At 31.5% G+C, this 15889-nt stretch overlaps 1 protein-coding gene across 1 annotated transcript in view; it reads right to left on the bottom strand.

The window, feature by feature from the left end:
• LOC140445120 (atrial natriuretic peptide-converting enzyme-like) overlaps positions 1-15889 on the bottom strand; it is a 154313-nt gene that overhangs the window by 88813 nt on the left and 49611 nt on the right. The window lies entirely within an intron of this gene.

Raw genomic sequence — 15889 nt, 5'->3', positions numbered from 1 at the left:
TGTAAATATTTACAAAATATCACAATTCGTCAGTGCAACTTACTAGTCGTTGAGATTATTTGCAATAAACTTTGACACTCAACATTAACAACACAAATATAAAATATAATAATGGACAATACATTCTAAAAATAAATCAATGAATGTTGCTCAATTTATCTATGTCAGACTTTTTATTTATGCAAGATGTAGTAGATTTTATAAAACACATTTCCAAGAAATCACGTTTTGCATGGTTTTTTTCTTTTGCCCCAAAATACAGGAATCTTCGAAATTGAACTCATGTTTCAGAGTTATTGCATGTTCTGTGAGTGCACATGCATTTATTTTATTGGTTTTTATGTCACTACGATGTGAAATCACCTTACTGTGAAAATTACGAGATGATTCTCCGATGTAAACGTTGTTGCAATTGGAACACGGTATAGAATAAACAACATTCGATGACTCCTGTATTGTGAAAGGATCTTTTGCCTTTGTGTATAACTTTGATACCGTTTTCACATTCTTAGTTGTAATTTTTAAGCCATTAACATTTTTGAAAATGTTCATTAGTTTAGGTGTCAGAACTGGAATGTAGGGTAAGGAACCATAAGTTATTTTAGATGGTATTACTAATGTGTTGTATGTCAATGTCAATTGTCGGACCTCATTATTATGAAAATTTTGGCTGTCAGAAAATTGCGAAGGAAAAGGAGAACCGAAAATGAGTTTATTTAAAAGTCCTATGGAGTAGGAGTTCTGTAGCAGTATAGATTTCAACTTTTTTAGTCCCTTGTCCCTGAAATCGATGTGTGACAAGTTAGTAACCCTAGTTTTTAAGGCCAAAACCAAATTTGTTTTCATCTTGGATGGATGTTGAGAATGAAAATTTATGAAACTGTTACTAAAACAAGGTTTACGATACCACTCCGTTCTTAGCATGCCATCACTGCCACGATGAATAAGCATGTCTAAAAAAGGAGTCATACCATCTGTCTCTCTCACATTGGGCGTTAAATGTGTTTAAAACATCAGTTACTTTGTTTTCAGGGACCGATAAAATCAATTCATCTACATATCGTTTAATAAAAGGTATGTGAAATGGTATATTTTCTTTACACGTTGTTATAACTTATGAACTTATAGGTTTCTATTCCACTGGTCAGCATAGCGATTAGTTTCAGTCACCTAAAAGTACAAAAATAATTAAAAAATCCAAAAAAATTATTTTTGCCTATTACCATTAAGTATATGATATCCTCATTTACAAACAATTTGTAAAAATCGTATAGAGTTTGTATGTACATAGTTTCATACAATTCCGTTCGAAATCCAGTACCATTTTCATTTGCCACAAAATCAAATTTGTTTAGGTAATTGCCTGACTCTGGCTCCTAGGCATTCGTAGCATTAGTAACTTGTTGGTGCTCTTCTTCGTCACTTGATGAGAAAACCTGCATATGTTGAATAACAGCTTCAATGGTATCTGCTATATTGTGTTGTGGTTTATTGACTGGTTGGATAATTTCACTAGATGTCTATGCACCTAAGTTCACACTGCACTGGTCCCCAGTGCGTTTTGAGCCACATATTTTTGTTAAAACTTTCTTCCTCTTGCATGGCTGATATTCTGATGAATCAGAGTCAGACTCGTTCTCTGATTCGGGCTCAAATTCATTTGATGTTCCGTCAGGTTCAAAATCGTTCACATCCTCTTCGCCGGAAAAACATTCTTGCAATAACTTTTCTAAACGTTGCTGTTATTTCTCAAAAATAGACATCTTTACTCACCAAAAGTTCAACAACAACTGAACCGATCCGATATTGTAAACAACGTTCGCGGCATGACGTAAACTTTTGCGAGTCGAATCTGTGAATATTAAACATGGTGTGGTGACACATTAGTCTCATATGGCCCGAAAGCAAAAATTGAAACTCACTGAGGCTGCTTGAGACCAACGTGTCGCCATTTTTGTTTTTTTTTTTGTTAAATTTCAGGTTTTTTATTTTTTACAATTTTTAATAGCACAAAAAGTTATTTGTGGTTATTTTCATTTAAAAATTGAGAAAAAAAATTTCGCCCCACGGACAGATTTTCTTTTGTCCATAGTGGCACTCAATGTGCTAAAAGAAGAAAAAAAAAGGATTCAGTAGGTGGTACTGTAGACTAGCGCGAAGCTTTATATTAATCAAGAAAATTGCTGTTTTTACTATTTTTTTACAATTTCGTAATAGTTTTAATCAAATTTCTATTCGACAGCAGTTTTTGTTGGTATATCTATTTTAAGCTTTTACATGCTTTATCGCATTCGTTAGTAAGATCTTGTTACGTTTCCTGTACAAAAAATTATGAAACATTTTAAAAATCAAAATAACAAAAATTATGGTCAGTTTTGACCATAGTAGACCATGTACTCCTTAGGTACTCAAATGTACTCTTCCGCTGTGACTGTATAAAAAATATGAAAATGTTTTACTAATAACTCCTTATATCGCACTTTAATACAATAGTCTAACTGATAATCTTGTAAAAATTCGACAATTTATTTATATGAAATTATATAGGTATATAGGTTATTTATTTGTGAATATGACAAACCTGTCAAATTCAGACCAAATAGTAACAAAACCAACATATTAAAATATAAATAAATATCATTTGATAGTAAATTTAATTATTATATAAACTAAATATGTTTAAAAATAATAATTGTGTTTATATGAAATTATTTTAAAACGATAAATATTATTAAAATTTAAACAGATGATTCTAATGTAATCAAATGACATTATGACTTTCATTAAACTTTAATAAACGAATCGACTCTTTTAGTGACAGATATTCTTTTAATTTTTCACTTCTCATTTAATGTCTATATTTTGTTAGTTATTTTTCATGAAGTTATTAATTTAAACCTGCTTAGAGTAAATATATGATAACTGAAAAAGAATTGATCGAGAGTGGTGAATCGATATCAAAGCCGCTATTCTATTACGCTACCCGTGACGACTCCGTTTTGTGGCGATAGTTCCGTGACGCTCACCTCAGCATTTTACTGTAGAAAAAAAGTAATATAACGCCAATATAGAAGCTCTACTTTAAAAAATATGGTACTGTAGGCGGTACAGTAGTCTAGTGCGTTACCATAGAGAAAAGGTAATACACCAGTATAGAAGCTTTGTCTCAAAAAAGGAAGTATTAGATAAATATCAAAGACGTAGATATGAAAAAATATTTTAAGGAAACTCTATAGGCAGGGAATGTAAGGTGTGGCGTATAAGAAATATCAACATATTTGCCAAGAGTTTTGGAGGCTGAAACGACATTTTAAATATTACTAATTTAACAAATTCTATCATCTTGTGTTTTAAATGTTGGCGTTTATGTCCTATTGATACAAACGTCAATACCTTAGTGATAAAGTGCGTGCGTGAAAATCCAGAACCAAAGAAAAATATATTTTCTTTAAATTTATTCTTTTTAATATGTTGAGTCGTATTATTCTATAAGGTATAGTATAAAATTAAGTATAAAGTACATTATAGTATAATATTAAGATAACAATTTTTATTGTTTTATAGAATTTTATACACGAATACATGTGTGAACATGCTTAGGTAACAGAATTATTTGTTTGTGTAATATGTAAATTTTTGTGAAATACTTATCGTGAGAATTCATTCTGGGTGTGTGTAATACGTGTTTAGTAAAATAATAAAGAAAGCTGATGGTTCATTTAATATTTATTTGATTATTAAGCGACATATAATTAGTATATTTCTAAATTAATTATTTTTTTTCTTCTTCACTTAGTTTCTCCATCTCTTAGGTACTTGGTCAGTTCTCGTTTTTAAGCTATAGATTGGGGGAATCCTCTTTTCAGAGGGTCTGGATTTTCCATATTCACTTCGTTTAATTCTTCTAAATTAATTAAAATAAGTTGCAGTTTATAAATATTATTTTTCTTCTTTTTTCTTTATATAAGTAATTTTGCTTGTTCTTGTGCTATCGACCGATACTTCTTCTACCACTTGGTGATTTGTCTCTAGCTATTTTAACGACTTTGTGTCCGCGATTCTACTGATGTAATATTGTTTCATTCTTTTTTTTTTATATTTAGTGTCTACACGTTTAAACGCTGTACATTACATTTTGTTCTAATTTCGTCACTACTTCTGTGGCTGGAAGGCAAAAGGGGATAAGTCGATTTTTTGCAAAATAGTGTTATGTATACCATTCGATAGCATTTTTGATTCTGGACAATCTTGGTAAAGAGAGTTAAGTGAAAGTTTACTAATTAAAATATTATTATTGATCAAAAAGGGGTAACTTGGCTACAATTTAATCGTTACGACTGTTTTAAGGATATAACTCAAGATATCTTCTGGAGAGCAAAATAGTAATTACTAGTAAAATGGTATATGTGCACATGTTTTCTAACATTATGAAATTAACTGAGAAGCAAAACGATTTAAGTCATGTTAATTTGAGAATTATTCGAAATGTGTGCTAGTAAAAGGCATTAAATCAAGATATCCCCTTTTACCGGAATGTGATAGAAGAAATATATATGAAAGTATTGCTAGGATATACAAAGTTATCCCTTTTTGCAAGAATGCGGTGTCCACGCAAATCATATTCGTATCAGTTTCTTGTCAGTACTTGTCTAGATTGTGAAGAGAGCACACGCAAATTTTATCAAGGAACGTTCACTACGATGGCAACTCGATTGGCGAAAGAACTAAAGGGCTTGTATCAAGGTAAACGACGACAATAAAGATTACAAAAAAAGTAAGCGATCTTTTAGACCTTATTGAGTTAGTTGATGGGAGTGCAAAAGAATTTTATCGTGGACTTGCCCAAATCCCACGAAATTCACAAGATCTGGATAATACTGCTGACACAGATCCAGACATAGATAATTATTTTAGTGATAACGATTTTTAATAAAATATTCTAAAACAAATATTTGTGTAATTTATTATTTTAAAAAAACAGCTTCCGAAAAATATTTGTGTTCATCAAATTTTTTTTTTCTTCCTGCGAAAGCTATTCTGTTCGTATTATATAGAATATATGTTTTTATTTTGTGTTTAGAATGCGCCTTTAATTCTCTTTCTAAGTATCATCTTGATCAATTGTTAATTTGTAAACGTATCATCAGATTGCTGTAGAAACCTCCATGTGTAATAAACTTTTTAAAAAAAATTATGTTTTATTTCTTGTTCTGTCAATGCTATATCCAGAACAAAATATTTTCTTTGCTTTATTGTGGTTGCCCGTTGTAAGTACAAATAACTGCAGTTAACACTACAGTGCACATATAATGTTAGCCAAGTTACTACCGAGCATAAGGGAATAAATCTACATAAGCCTACCCTTTACCAAGATGATTTTATGTCCATTTCAACTATAACTTGACTTATCTCCTTATGCTTTCTTGAAATAATTAAAAATAATAAATATGCTAAAATATTTTCTTTAATTTATCAAAATATTGGACACATAGATATTAATTTAAGAAAAAAGACTTAAATATATCTAACAGAATGTAAGTCGGATCTAGAAATTTACAAACGTTACTAATATTACGAAGATTAGGTAACAAAAAGACCATATGAACTAAAAATGTCTGTACTGAAAAACTTCCAAATGAGACTTATTCGGCCTCTCAGTTTATTTCCTGTAATTCGTCTGAGGAGTTCTCATTTCTGCTGTTTCCTGCAGTCTATGTGTTTTGACTGTATGAGGTTTTGTTTCTGATGCGCATGTACGTCATTATTGGTCTTATACTGGCCTTATAGATTCTTGATTTCATCTCGCAGTGAATGTGTCGGTTATGCCATATAGTGTTATTAAGGCATCCTGCTAATCTATTTGCTCTTTGTACTTGATCTCTTACTTGTTTTTCAACGTGTCCATGCTGGACAGTGTAATCCCTAGGTACTTTATCTCCATTACTTGTTCAATGCTAACTCCATCAACTTACAGTTTACATATTATTGGTTATTTACTGATTATTATTGTTCTAGGTGTTCAAGTTGAAATTGTCATGTTTAATTATTTTGCTCTTATATTAAATCTGTGAACTAATCTTTGTAAGCTATCTTATTGTTTTGATGGACGTTTTCAATTGATTTTATAATATCCAGCCAGCGGTATCTCTTTATTATACAAGAGATGTATTCTCTCTTGGTCTTACTCTGTCAAATGCCTTATTTAAATCGATCAAACATAGGAAGGTCATAAAATCTGTTTTATGACGAATATTGCATCTGTACACGTCCTACCCGTCAGCGCCGGATAAAGGAGCGGGCAAGCTGGGCGACCGCCCGAGACGCCAAATTTTCAGGGGCCAAAAACACTAACATATTTTTTACATTCTGATTATTGAAAAAATCAATAATCATGAGGCATTGACTAAATAATTGTAATATTATTTGTATATATATATATATATTATATATATATATATATATATATATATATATATATATATATATATATTATATATATATATATATATATATATATATATATATATAGAATTTTTGACAAAGAGCATTACAAAAATTCTTGTATGTCACACGTATGCGACAGATATAACATAACTTACTCTCCATAGTTGTCGCTCCTTTTTCGCTCGAATTTAAAAAGTGCTCGTTATGCTATTTCATATAATATGCATATAAGCATCATTGCATCACTTATCTTAAGTAAATAACTAGTGTACTATTTTTTAAATAAATAAATTTTTACATAGTTCTTTATCGTGTAAGTTTAATTTTCTGCCATTTTTGCACTATTTTTTTATTTGTATATTATTGTTCGAAAGGGCGCCAAATTTTGTTTTGCCCGGTGAGCTTAAAACCGGCCCTGCAACCCGAAAGGAAAACGGTGCTCATCTGCAAGTTTAGAAGCCGATTTATTCGTTTTTGCAAAATTTTAGTTGTAGGTTTCAGAGGGAGTATTTAGCAAATTGATAGGTTTATGGTTGTTTTTTATCGAATTTTTATTGAATTAGCTCGATTTTCCTCTATTCTTCTGGTATTTTATTGTGTATGTTAATTAATTTTGTCAGTTGACCCGTCTTTGCTGCTCCACCATATTTCAACAATTCATCTGGCATCCCATCTTTATCAGCAGCATTTCTGTTCTGTTTTTTTAAGTTTTTTGTACTTCATGCTTGCTTATGTGAATTTCTTTGTTTATGATAATTTCTAGTGCTTGTGGTTCCAACGTCATTTTTCGATGTGTTTCGGGTCTATTAATTCCTTCACTTCTGCTTTTTTACCTCATATAAAGAGCCATATTTCTTTTTGTAAACCATAATAATCATGCTCCAGTTGTTTTAAAAAGCGTTCCTAGTGGTCGTTCTTCTCCTAAGTCTCCTTACAAGTGCATGTGTTTCATTTCTTATTCTCTTGTAATCTTCGTACACTTATTGTGTCTTGTTTGACATGAACTTCAGGTAAGCTTTTTTGGTTTCCTTACATTTTTCTTTCACCTCTGTACAGAACCACTAAGTTTTTCACTTTGAGAAAGAGTTGCTTTTATTTATCTTTCTTTCACCGAGAACTTCTTTAGTAAGTCTAAGATGTTGGCTTTACTTTTTTCATTGCTTTCCTCGAGTTCATCTCTTTGGATGATTTATGTCATTCTGCATTTTTCTGCTATTGTTGTTTGGTATAAATACCTTGTTGTGTCGTCTTACAGATTTTCAAGTTTATCTGTGTGGTGTATTCTACAATTTTATTATTAATAATAATAATAATATGTAAGCACTACGAGTTTAGTAGATCCATGGTTTGATGTAGTATTCTTTTCCACTCCCTTTTTTCAATTGCTTTTCTTTCCCAGCTCGTTACGTTAAGACTTCTCATGTCTTCTTTAACTTCGTTGCTTCATCTGGACCTCGGTCTTGCTTTTCGTCTTTTGACTGCCAATACACTAGATAATACCATTTTGGAAATTCTAGATGAAATCATTCTCTGCACATGGAATGGCATCTAAGTCTTTGTGCCTTAATTACCACTAATATGTTGGGTTCTTTATAGAGCTCCGATAGTTCGTTATTTGTTCTTTTTAGGGGTTTTGTATGTCCTTTGTTTTGTTCTTCGAGATATATTTTAGCTTTTTAACAACCCATTGAGAGTATATATATCGAGGTTGTCCGTCATAATTATTTTCTGTATTTTTTCTTCACAGTTAGATTCTCTTGTGAAGACATTTCCTAAGTAGTTAAATCTTTTAACTTCTTCGAATTTATAATTGTGTTCCCTTTGCTATTGTCATTGTTATGTACTGCACCCGTATGAATTGCTTATTTGTCCATTCCAAATAAATACTTCGGTTTTGCTTCATTATATACTTAATTATTTGGTTGCTGCCCTCTCTTCGAGATTTATTACTGTTTTTATCAGCTCTATTTTGATTCTTAATCAGCTAGCTTTTTCCTTTATAATCACTAGATATCAAAGACTGTTAGAAGCGACTAGGAAAATTATGCAATGGAAACTAACAGGTAAATAAACAAAAAAGAACTAGATAATTGGACGATATGGAGGATAACTTGAGAACGATGATAAGAAAAACGAGTTATCGAGGACATCTGTTGAGACACAAAAAGTACTAAATCTCCCGATTAGTTATAAAAAGTCAAACAGAAAAAAAACTGCTGTATGAGAGATATCAGACAATAAACCAGCAGCAGCAGGCTACGAGCAGCAGATGACAAGGAAGGTTATGACTAGACTTCGGCAAATATGCATATTGCATATTTTGCATATTGTGCATATTTTATGCAAATATTTCATATTTTGGCATATTTGTATAAAAGTTTCCATAAAGTGCATAAAAGTTCAGATTTTTATACTGTATTTGAAAATTTTTAAACATACCAATTTATTTCAATTCTTGTATAAAATTTTGTAGTCATTTTAATCAAGAAATGATCTAAGTACGTAATCTCTACAGGTACAAAACATTTACAATTTCAAAGAAGATCAATTTAAGTAGCCCTCAACATTCTTAGAAAGTCTCGGTCACTGAGGCATTCAGTTATTGGATAATCGCTAAGGGTTCGCTCATTTGCATTTTATGATCTAATCCCCAAATCTATCTACAATTTATTGTATCTTAACAGCAGGTAAACGGCTAATAGTTTTGTTCCTAATTTAGGGATTTTCCAAAATCTCCCAGTTTATTGAATTAGGTACCTAAACATTTCTAATTTGATGCTCAGATTTGTAAATCATTTTTGTTTTTATATTTAAAGCGTAAACACTCGTTGTGCGTAACAAAAAGGAAGATTGTGATTTTATAATGCCTAAAACAACCAGTGCTTCAACTTGGATTAAACCTTATAAAGAGCTGTCTATGGATATGGGAAAAATCTACTGTTCAGTCTGTGGCAAAATTGTAAGTATCTAATATTTTCTATTAAATATCTAATATTTCATACATACAGGGTGTTTCCAAATGACACTTACAACGTTTGACTGTAGATACTTCTCGAAAAATTGAACAAAACGATATAGTTAATGAGGGGTCAAACTTATTTACTTTTCGAGATACAGGGTGTTAAAATTAAAAAAAATTAAATTCTTTTAGTTAATAACAACAATCACTTTAAAACCAATAAACGTATTTACTTGAAATTTAGTACTCGTAGGTTGTTTTTAAATGAAAAATAGCTTCCTTTAGTGAGAAAAAATTGTCCATGGTACAATACAATGGTGTGTATTTAGAAAAATTTTTCACCTTTACTTTTTTTTATGAAGTCAGCTATTCTAAAACACAATTATTTTTATTGTAATTGAATTAACAAAAAAAAAAAACTTTTGTTGAATTTTAAAATAAGTTATATGATGTACTAATGGTTAGTAACAAAAACTAATTTGTGGATTAATACTGCATTTAAAACACTTAGCGAGTGTTTTTTTTCCAAACCAGTTATTTGATTAACCAAAAACACCTTGTATATTTTTATATTTTAAAGGTTGGGTTAAAATAAAGGTTTTTATTTTTATTTATAGATAGCATGTGAGAAGAAATTTCAGATAGACCAACATGTGAGAACTGCTTCACACATTGCAAAAAAAGGAAAAATAGGAGGAAAACATCAAACTTCAATGGCTAAATGTTTCCAATCTACTTCAAAAAAATTAAATGAGCAAGAAACTTTTAATGAAGACTTGTGTCGCGCATTAGTGTCTGCAAACATACCGCTTTCAAAATTAGCAAATGTAAATTTTAGTTCGTTTCTAAAAAAATATTGCAAACTTAATGTTCCAAGTGATCGGTCTCTAAGAAGAAATAATGTGAACGGGCTATACTCGTCGGTGTTAATTAATATTAAGGAAGAAATTGCAGATAATTATTTTTACATATCTGTAGACGAAACCACTGATTCCTCAGGAAAGTATATTGCTCATTTATTGATTGGTGTTCTTAAAGAAGATACCTTACCAAAATCTCATCTTATTTCATGCCAGCAACTTGAGAAAACAAATGCTTTAACAATTTCGCGTTTTATACAAGAAACATTATCAACTTTTTTTCTTCCGACAACTATTCCTTCTAATAAATTACTGCTTATTTTATCGGATGCTGCTCCTTATATGGTGAAAGCAGGACAAAATTTAAAAATATTTTTCCCAGATTTAATACATGTTACTTGTGTAGCGCATGGATTAAACAGAGTTGCAGAGGAAATACGAAAAAAGTTTCCTCTTGTAAATACCATGATATCCAGTGTCAAAAAAGTATTTCTTAAATCTCCTATAAGAATTCAACTTTATAAAGAAATGCTACCTATCATTCCTCTTCCACCACAAATTATTTTAACGCGATGGGGAACATGGTTAGAAGCAGCTAATTTTTATGCAGATCATTTTGTTAAAATAAAGAACATAATTGATAAGTTAACAGATGAAAGTTCCCAATCTCTTTTGGATTCTAAACAAACTTTTCAGAGTAACTTGCTTCAACAAGAACTTTCATTTATAAAATCAAATTTTAGTTTTGTTCAAAAAACAATTACTCAGTTAGAATCACCAAAACTGTCATTGTTCGAAAGTACAGCATTAATAAAAGAATTTGCGTCATGTTGTCGGAATGTTAGAGGTAATATTGGAAAAGATATTTTAAAAAAATTTGAAGCTACTATGGAAAAAAATAAAGGTTACCATATTCTTTCTGAAGTAGTCAGTGTTCTAGCTGGAAATATTTCGGAAACAATTAATTTAGAACCAAATGTTTTGGTTAGTTTGAAAAATGCTCCAGTTACATCAGTTGATGTTGAACGAAGTTTTTCCATATATAAATATATGTACTCAGACAGAAGCCACAAGTTTTTGTTAGAAAATTTTGAACACCACTTGGTCATTTATTGTTACCATAATTCTAAATAAGTTTATTCATACTTAAAAATGATGTAGTTACTTAAAATAAATGTAAATCTTAATGAATAGAAGGAAATATTTAGTTATGTACACTTTTTTTTTAAATAAAATTGTTACTATTTTACGATTTTTTTATTTATTTGTATGCATATTTTGTAAAATATTTGCATATTTTCGGGTAAACACGTGCATATTTATGCGCATATTTTCTACATTTTTATTTGCATATTTGCCGAAGTCTAGTTATAACTAACCTAAGGTTAAGTAATCACTAACGTTCAGTAATCCAATAAATCACTAGTATGGATAATAAGAAAAGCAACTAAGCAAATGACAAACAATATAATGCCGGAAAAGGATGACGTTATTATAAAATACCAAAAACCTCTCAGTAGGCTGGCAAACACATTAACCCATATTCTGGGGTTTTGTGTGAAATTAGTTCCTTTATAACGTTACATACGAACAGTGTTCAGTGCTTTTGACATGCAGAAGTAGAAAGAATAAAAGAGTGGCTACTGAACAGAAAAATGATAATACTCACATTAGAAGGTTTAACGATAGTCGGATAGTGGATGAAATAAAGAAAATAGATAATTTACCCATAGAATGGATGGAAAAATATCAAAACAAATAATTATTGTAGCCAATTTTCACTAACGTTAAAACATATATCAAGATTATATTTATTAATTTTTGTGGTTATTTTATTACTGTTTCAATATTATTCGATTTAAAAATAATGGGGATATAAAGCATTACACATAAACAAATTAATAAAGATTGTTAGCGGTCAATACACCAAAAATTAATGGCAATAAACACTACTAAAAACAATGTTATAGTAAGTGTAGGTCACTGAATGACTGAAACGAAACCCATTAACACTATTCCGCGGGCCACGCGTTAAATAGCTATTCAATTTCAGACTGATAGGCCTAGTTAACTTCCAGGTCGGAAAGTTAGTTAATAAATGCATTAAAATTTCCTTTCAGTTGGTGCATTGATTTTAATACTACTACGCTGACTATTTTATTTTCAAAACGATAAGTGTTTTTCCATCGTATTTATTTATTTAAATCATTTATTATTATCGACAAAAACCGTTTGATAACAGTCGAACATTGCCAAGCCAATAAACTTAGAATAAAAACATATATCCACATATGGAAAATGGAAAAGATCAAAGAAAACGACACAAGCAGATATATGAAACACGTGGAAGAAGATATGAAAACCATAAATACTACCAGTTGGATAAACAAACTAAAGAACCCAAAGTATTAATTGTGAAGCTAATAATTATGACATGTGGGAAGGTGAAAACACTCACCAAGGAGCTATCTAGGCTTATTGACCTTTTTAAAAGAAAACTTGCGAAATTTGTCAAAATGATTTGCTTGGAACTCAAGTGAGTTCTTTAGGTCAGCCGTAAATAAGGTTGTGATAACCTTGAAAGTTTCCAATATATGATGGGAGCGGCACAAGAAGAACAAGAAAGAAGGGTAATGTATAATCACTCTACCAACGAAAAACATGAGAAAATTAACTAGGAAAATTTAAGTGTTAATAGAAACAAACTTAACCATCCTGATTTTTGATTGACCTTGTTGAAGCTATTGGAATTTTTTTTTCTGTATCTCTTATTTTTCCTTCGTTTACATTATTAGTAACGCTTATTATTTTCTGCGAGAAGTCCAAACATTCTAGTGCTTCATAAACTTTATATCTGTTTATTGTATTATAGTCTAGTCGAAAATCAATCAAAAAATTGAATTTATCACCGGTCTGTTCATTGTAAAGGCCTAAATTATAAACATCCTTGTAGAACTTGGAAGTACTAATTAAAACATCTTTATTGCGTCTGAATATTTTCAGATTGTAGTATATAATGTATAATATCATGATTTTTTCTGTGTCAATATGTAATTCATTTACTATTTTTATTGGGAATTAACAAAAATTTCAATTTAATATACGTTTATTTTGAAATTTTAATAATTTCCACTTCGGAATTCGTTCTCAAAATACAAATAAATTTTTTTGAATACCAATATTTAATATTGGTATTTTTCGTTGGTAGAGTGAATGATAGAGTGATTATACATTGCCCTTCTTTCTTGTTCTTCTTGTGCCGCTCCCATCATATTATATTGGAAACTTTCAAGGTTATCACAACCTTATTCATATATTTAATATTTTAATAAAATAAACAATATTTAATTCATTTTTTTTTGCTTGCAAATTATTTATTTAATACATTTTTGTAGTTTAACCTATTGACATTGCAATTCATCAACAAGTGATATCGTCAATAAAACCATACATTCCGACCTGCAGAACACCTATAACAGTAACGGTACATCCATTGATTCTGTTCCACTTATCTCATTCTTGAGAACTTTTCGCACTATTAAAGTGAGTGAAATTGTAATACCGATTTCAAGGACGAAATGGGAAAATCGTTAATGTAGATTTCGTTACGATTGATTAAAACCGACTGAAAAATTTTTTAAAAACCAGCAGAAAAAATTAAAAAAGTGTAATCTTAGTTAATCTCTTTTTTATAAAAAACGTAAATAAGTACCTTTGCAACATGTTTAATATTTTTAAATGTTTGATTTAATTTGCAATCCAACTTTATTTAGTAACCATGTTGATTTGTATAACCGACAAAGTTGTTTAAAGGGTTATGCCATTTCAATGACATGCAAGAAATGACATAACCAAGTAAACAACTTTGGCTGTTATACATTACTTTCATCAAAATTCTAAACAGTCTGTTTTGAGAAGAATGATTTCCGGAGTCGAAATCGAAACGTCAAATTTTTTGTAGTTAAAAATATAATTATCAGTAATAATATCCCTAGGACATTGATAACAGACGAGATAATTTCATGACAATCGAAAGCTCGTTCCTTGGTAACAGCACGAAGCCGAAGGCTGAGTGCTGTTACCAAGCAACGAGCTTGAGAAATTTGTCATGAAATTATGAGGCATTCATCAATGTCCGAGGGATATTCGGCGGATAATTTTTCGAAAAAAAAAATCATAACTCAAATATATATTCTATGTTCATTCAACTCATATTCTCGTCCGCAGCAAAATTCCATGAATATTCCCCAAATATATTTGTGACTGTAATTTGTATTTCTGGGAATTCTTTCTTTGATTAGCGCATTTATACTTTGAACATTCTCATTGCCGAAACGTGACATTTTGAAATTTATTTGGATGAAGTTGTCAAACTCGATCGTGTTGTCATAGGGATTGAAAATTGCACTGAATGCAATTATCAGTTTAATGTTGACATGATTGGGTGAAATTGTTCCACATGACACAAAATGACGAAATTTGAATGGTTGTTAGAAAAGTCGAAAAATTATCATTACAATCAACTGTGGCTTAATTCCTTATAAACACAATATTTAAGTATATCTTTGAATGAAAACGATTTCCATTTCAGTAGATAGACTACCTGTGTCTGGGGCCATCCCCTAAATCGCATCCCCTAAAATCGCAACCCCCGGTCGTAAGTTCCAAACGGCTTAACGTAGGATGACGTACGAGGGCTCGTTGGAAAGGGGATGAAAAATGGGGTTGAACGCAGTATGTGCCGTGCGCATCGGAGCATGCCAAAAGGTCATTACGTCATATCTTTGTTTCTATTGGTCCGATCGTGACGTACGAGGGCTCGTTGGAACGGGGAGGAGACGGGGAATACTTTGACACAAAAAACAAAGATGGCAGCAGTGCCAAATGGGCGCTAGAACGTATCTTCGTTGCTATTGGTCCGATCATGACGTACAAGGGGTCGTTGGAAAGGGGGTGAAAAATGGGGTTGAACGCAGTATATGCCGTGCGCATCAAATCATGCCAAAAGGGCATTATTAGGTATCTTTGTGTCTATTGGTCCGATCGTGACGTACGAGGGGTCGTTGGAACGGGGAGGAGACGGAGAATAATTTGACATAAAAAACAAAGATGGCAGCATTGCCAAATGGGCGCTAAAACGTATCTTCGTTGCTATTGGCCTGATTTTGACGTATGAGGTGTCAAATGAAAGCGTTGGTGACACAGAAGCCATGTCAACGTTCAGTATGAACATTCTTCTTCTTCTTTTCCGTACAGTGCCTAAGAGAACGTGACATTCGACGTAGAACGTGACATTCGACGCAGGACGTGACATTCGACGTAGAACGTGAAATGTCACGTGACATTCAACGCAGGACGTGACATTCGACGTAGAACGTGAAATGTCACGTGACATTCGACGCAGGACGTGACATTCGATGCAGAACGTGAAATGACGTGACATTCGACGCAGGACGTGACATTCGACGCAGGACGTGACATTCGACGTAGAACGTGAAATGTCACGTGACATTCGATGTAGAACGTGACATTCGACGCAGGACGTGACATTCTACGTAGAACATATTTCTTCGTTGCTATTGGCCTGATTTTGACGTATGAGGTGTCAAATGAAAGCGTTGGTGAC

The sequence above is a fragment of the Diabrotica undecimpunctata genome, chromosome 7 (assembly GCF_040954645.1).
Source record: "Diabrotica undecimpunctata isolate CICGRU chromosome 7, icDiaUnde3, whole genome shotgun sequence".
Taxonomy (NCBI): domain Eukaryota; kingdom Metazoa; phylum Arthropoda; class Insecta; order Coleoptera; family Chrysomelidae; genus Diabrotica; species Diabrotica undecimpunctata.
This window is presented reverse-complemented; position numbering and strand designations above follow the sequence as displayed.